Raw genomic sequence first — 7037 nt, forward strand, 5'->3', positions numbered from 1 at the left:
GAAGAGTGAATTGGTTTGGTTAGGCTAGACCTCTATCTATAGTTGAAGTTTTAGGCTCAGATATGGGTTTCGTGCATTTATTTCCTTTTTCTTTATTGATGTATCTGGCTCAGATTTTGGCTTTATACATTACTGACTCAATGCTGACTCATCATATCTAAACAATTTATGTTTGTTGACTCATCATATCTAAACAATTTATGTTTGTTGACTCATCATATCTAAACAAATTACTAATCAATCATTACTAATCAAACATAAATACATAAATCATCAATCAATTAATAAATCAATTAATCATAATTTATCATCTAATATATATATATATATATATATACATATATATTAATATTATTTTATTATTAATAACCTAGAGTATTACAAAGTATCAAAATTATTTTTCCAATAAAAATATATATATATAGATTATTACTACTAATTTATAGTTTATTATTATTATTATAATATTATTATTATTTTATTAATAAAAATATGAGGTATTACAATATCAATGCCTTTTGGTGCCAAAAATAGTGAAATTCCAATTGATATGGACTGTTTGGCTGCCCAAGGAATATTTGATATCTAAATAAATTCTTTTAATGACATGACAACACATTATTAGACTATTAATATAAAAAATAATAATTTAAATTGACAGTGGATCAAAATTAAACTGCTTAAAAGGTGTAATTCTGACGACCTGAGTCATTGGAGTGACATTGTACAATTGGCTTGCTGCAAAGTTGGAGAGCAAAATAGGAATTAGAGAGCTAAATAGAAATCATAGAAGTTAAGGAGCGAAAATAGAAACAAAGAACAAACAAATAAAATTAGACACACAAGCATAACTTGACTCAAGATAAAATCGTAGGATCAGGTTGGTATTTTTGCCACTCTTGGTCATTCCTAAAACTGCATCGGCTCCCGAAAATGGATTTAGCTATGGGTACTTTTCATAGCCTTTGGTACAGATTTCTTTATCACCAAATTTTGCTACCTAAGGTGGTCTACACATATTTCTATGCCCTAAACAACTTTAAGAGTCCAATTGAATTAAGACCCCAAGAATATTGTGCTTGCCCTTTATTTCTAAGGCTGCATGCAGAAGTTGCTAGGGAACAACTCTATACAGAACAAATGCTCCTTGTTCTAGAACTTTCTCTTGCTAGAGAGCTAAACTCCTAAGACTTCCTTTGATGTTAGTCAACCGGAACATAAATGCAAAAACATCACAAATTCCATTAACAAGAACAAACTTACGTAATAAGTTCAACCTAAGACTAAGATGAATACTTCTACTTCCCATTTTTGCCTACTAAATTAGCTCATACTAAGGAGCAGTACAACCAAAGAACAAAGAAGAAAAGTGTAACGCCCGGCCACTTGCAAGCATCAACGACTATCCCCTCACACTAACACGAGGCTTTTCAGCGTGCTTTGTCCTCACTCGCACACTTCCCGGGAAAACTTCCCAGGAGGTCACCCATCCCTGAATTGCTCCAAGTCAAGCACGCTTAACTGTGGAGTTCTTCCGATCCGGGCTACCGAAAAGTAGATGCATCTTGTTAGTATAGGTAGTACCAATTAATTCTTATAAGCTATCCTCAACTGTGCTGTCCTATACCAGCACAATCTCTGGAATCCTTCTCTTTCCGGTGTTATTCAATTCATTCATGTACCCTTACCGCTGATAGTACGTTAGCTTTTCCACTAACTATACATTAAATTGTACGTTAGCTCTTCCACTAACCATACACATTCGTCAGCACTATGGATGTTACAAAAAGAAAAACATAGAGCTAAATAGGAAAGAAAATGGTCTTGAACAGCACCAAGTGAAGAAGACAGTGAAAATTGCCCAAAAACTGTTAAAATGGTTGTCTTCCTCATTCATGTAACCAGCATCACACAAATAATAGTAGCCTAAAAAAAAGATAAACCACAATATGGTAAATAACTTGAAATAATTTCGCAAGTTAACTACATGTAAAATGGCCAATAATGAAACACACTCGACTACCTTTTGGCACCCTTAATCTATTGGTACGGGATATAGCATCTCTCAAGACCCTTGAATCTGCAGTTGATCCCTCCCATCCAGACAGTACATAAATAAATTGACAATCTTGCGAACAGACTCCTAACACATTTGTTGCTATTTCACCTTTCCTAGTACGATATCTAGGCTTATCAGCTTGCAGGGGATTAACCTTGACGTGTGTCCCATCCAACGCTCCTAGACAATTATATAATTCAAAAACACAAACATAGTAATCAAGAGACATGGTTGTGCTGGAATGTTTATGTTTGCTAAACCACTAAATATAACATTATCTGCACTACTATGTTACCTTGAACCATTTCCACCTCTCATCACTTGAATTTGCAGGCACTGGCTCTAGTCGTTTTAAAAAAACTGTATGACATCGTAACACAGCCAATAATACCTTCGCAAACTGTCTACTGATTGTTTCACCAGACCTCATGAATTGTCTTTTAATTATCCTATTCTTCACATCATGAGCCAAAATGTGCAAAAATATTGCGACGAGTTCTTCCACACCTATGTGCTTCGTTGGATGAAGCCCCCCAACACCTTTCAACAATTCACACAATTTAAAAAAATACCCCATGTTCATCCTTGTATTCTCAATACAAGTTGTATCACTCATGTAAACTATTATATGGAAATTGATAGTCCTTAACGTCGACCTTCTATAACAATTCCATTTAACTCTCCTCTTAGCATTTCTCCTTCTTTCGAGATCAACTAATAACAAAGCACACATAGCAATAAACATCGTAGTGAGTTCATGCAAATTGTCCAAATAAGCAATGAGTACCACAATGACACAACACTCCATTTCACTCATCTTTGTCAGTGGCAGTTTCAGTATCTGCAAGCTACAAATAGTAACATCAATTTTTTTGCGTCCTATTCATATCACTATTGTAAGTGCAAGGGACCCAAAGAAATAATATGACAGACACAGAGCAAAGAACAGTCTTCGTCTTCTGTTATAATGTTACTAAATTACTATGTTACTATTTCCTTTACCAATTCATAACAGATTTTTATTTACACAACCCGTTGGGTTTAGTTAAGCGAAATCCCATAAATAATTAAAAGCATTTTCATTCCAGTTGCCTAAATCGTAACCATATTTTTCAGCTTAATACCCCACACTTGAGATGGGTGTTATTACTTTGTCAATGCTACGTGTACTCCTCACATGAAAAACCATAGCAATTTTATGAATACGTCTCAAAGTCAGTGTGTCAACCAAAAGGCATGAGACAAAGCACAAGATGTTAAGGATTATATTATAACCAATACTCGTAAACATTTGAACATAACTGACAACACTGATGGCCCATTCCTTGCTATGTCTTGTGCCACCCAAGCAGAAATGATAATCCGTAAAACTATATAACAAAATAGACATCAGTTTAAAAAAAAATTGCCAGACATACTTCAATATGGAAAAGCCAAAATCCCATTTTGTTCCACAGAATATGTGGTTTTGATGCATTATTATACATATATAATTCTGAATTGTAAATTGGAACACTTTAAAAACTTACACAAATGCAAAAATGTAACATAGGTTCACAAAAGCATATATGGCCTTAATATTACAAGTGTCGATGTTTTGACAGTATCTCTTACCTACCTTCCAAGTGTGTCATACAATGAAGACAAAAACCTTCCTTCATAAACAATGAAACAAGGATATGCAAGAACAACATGCTTAAGCATTCAATGTATATATTTATTTACCTTTTTAAAACATCAACAAATACATGTATATAGTTAACTTTAACACACAAACATGCTACATACAAACAATGTTTATGGAAGAATCATCACATGTATATATCCAAAAAATCTGCAAAGAAATATTTGCTATTTATAATGAAATGAAAAAAATAAACCAGTGGACAATTAAAAATTTAAAATATGAAATCAATATATCAGATTTTTAATAATGCACTACCTTGTGGAAAATATGAAATCGATTTATCAAATTTTTGCTATTTATAATGAAGGAAAAATAAAAAAATTTATATTAAAATACGAAATCAATATATCAGATTTGTAATAAACTAGTGGAAAAAATAAAATAAAAAATTAATAAGGATCTCCATATGGATATTACAAAAAAAAATTTTCGGATTGCAGAAAGAAGAGTACACATCTTTGAATGTTAAAGGACATGCAACAAGTTAACAAAAAAGGGGCAATATGTAAGGATCTTCATCTACATGAGCACCACCGGTAGCTACAGACATTTTCAGGCACTGAACATGCGCAACTACAAAGCAGATCATGACCGACACATATAATAAGCACAAGAAAGACATGGTACCTCAAAGAAGCAAAATGGTATGTCTTTCACTCATCTGAACCAGCTACTCAGCTTGCCGTCTTCCTTCAACCTGTGAAGTGAGAACAAAAGTCATGATAAACTAATAACAAAAAAATCAGGTGGTGGTCAGGTATATGAGAGCTTCCTTTACCAACCCCTTAACCCACACCATCAACAATCAAGCAGACGATAGATCAGACCGATTGTGAACGGTCTCCACTGCAAAACGCATATGCCAATTACTAACCTAGGGTTGCTAAGCTGACGTTTTCAAACGTATGAAATTTGAGGGCATTTTTGTCTTACAAAATCGTGAAGAATTTGCCAGCCCGAGGGAAACAATCTATTCCATCCCATCGAGAGTCAAATTTTTCACCAACCCCATGTGTAAAAACTAATCACTGACAAAAAAAATTCCCACACTCCATTTTCGTTATCCTCCTACCAAACGTGGCCGTCTGGTTTTCGCTATCCTCATTTCCTGGGCAATTTTTTTTTGCCCACGTACCAAACGCCCCCTGAGATCAATTGCTCAGAACCAATAGGCACTTGCGAGATCCTATAACTCCTACTCGCTGCAAAGACACTCAAAGACGCAACCTAAGAGGCATCATTACCTGTGACATAGCCTGACAGACTTCAAACACCAACTCACCTTAACCCACCAATAGAATAGACATCACCCTTCAAAGTCGGCACAAGCAAAGAGACAACTACACTATAAATACCATAGTAAACACTCATAGCAGATTATGTCTTTCTTGAGAGAAGAGACCAAGAATAATAGAAAAAATCTCTGTTACCCTAATTCTCTCCTCCTCAAATGGAATCTCATTTTGTACGAGACTAGGGGTGTTCATCAACCGATCCAAACCGATTTAAACCGCGGTGATCGAACTGAAAACCGATAACCGAATAAACCGAAAATCGAAAAACCGAAAACCAAAAAAAAATCGCAAATTTTAATTGGATTGGATCGGTTTTTGGATGGGTTGATGAAAACCGATCCAATATATTAATTCTCCTCTACCTACTTGGGTCTTTCCCCAATCATAGCTCAAAAAATTTTAAACCCAAGACCCATTAACCCACCAACTAAACCCAAGAAAAAAACTAGTCACATCTCATCAACAAAATTTTATCTTTGTAGAGCTTCATATCTCATTGCCCAAAAAAAAACCATATTATAATTTACTAATGCTTTTGTATTTAAAAAAATAAAAATTTACAAAGCCAATATATACAAAAGATATTATTTGCACAATAATCATGAAATAAATTTTAGGCTTTTCAAAATACCGAAAATCAATCCAATCCAATCCGAAAAAAATTGGATCGGATCGGATCGGATTTGAAAAAAAATCCAAACCGAATGGATGATTATATGATCAAACCGAAAGAATTGGATCAGATGATTTTTACTTCTAAAACCGATCCAAATCCCTATATGAGACCATCTCGCCGAAATACTTGTTCATCATATTAGAGATCTTATCCTATCCCCTCAAATTTACCAGTCTCATTCATGTGTGATCGGAATCAAATATCATTCCTTTATGTTTTGCAAGTTAACAGATTATACAAAAGTAATTTTTTTTAATATCCATCATAAAATGTATGAATTCAATGTAGTAGTGCATTTTAATTTTTGATGAATGGCTAATAAGTTTTGTTTCTTTTAGTTTTATGATTATAAATTTCATATTTGCAATATTAAGTACAATATTTTTAATTTATCCACTTTTTTAGTAAATATTACTAAAATTCTTTAACAATGATAAGCTTCAAGATTCATAAATTTATTTAATTTTATTTTTTTATTGTTATGTACATTGAAGTGAATAACACTGCCAAATATCGTTGTTTCAGCTTAATTAATAATCTCAAATTTGAATTTTGAGTATATTAAAAATGGGGGAGAATATTGTGACAATCAATTAGTGTTAATGTTACTACCAATCAATTTCATCGTTAGATCGATTATGTTGATCCAACGGTTATACTTATTTCCATCTTTGTATGATTATGATTTCTCATATTCAATACTTTATATTTATTTTCACCTTTGTATGATTATGATTTCTCATATTTAATGCTTTTACATTAAATATGAGAAATCATAACTATACAAAGATAGAAATAAATATAATCGTTCGATTCACATACTCGATCTAACGATGAAATTGATTGGTACTAACATTGATAGTAACACTAATTGATTATTACAATATACTACCCCATTAAAAATTGGGTTCACTTTTTCTACAGTTACTGCAGATAAGTTATCTGCAGTAAGCCTAATACGACGTCGTTTTGAGCGGAAATCATGGTATTTTTGTAATTTCAATTTATTTCAGGGTTATAATAGTCTTTATATTTATAATTTTTTAAGATTTCAATATCAAAACGACGTCGTTTTGGGAATAAATGCAGATAACTTATCTCCATTAACTGCAGAAATATTTTTTCTAAAAAATTTGGTAAAAAAAAAAATTTATGACCATATATATGTTTTAACCAGACCAGAATAATCAAATAAACAATCAACCAATAGAAAAATATAAAAAATATTTATATATTTGAGTGTTCCTAATAAATTATTATACTTTATATGAGCAGCAATTGTGATGCACTTTAGTTGCCTCTTGAACTCACTATTGGTTC

Source organism: Gastrolobium bilobum, unplaced genomic scaffold (genome assembly GCF_033153095.1).
Source record: "Gastrolobium bilobum isolate Gb01-03AN ecotype WA unplaced genomic scaffold, APGP_CSIRO_Gbil_v1 utg72620, whole genome shotgun sequence".
Lineage (NCBI taxonomy): Eukaryota > Viridiplantae > Streptophyta > Magnoliopsida > Fabales > Fabaceae > Gastrolobium > Gastrolobium bilobum.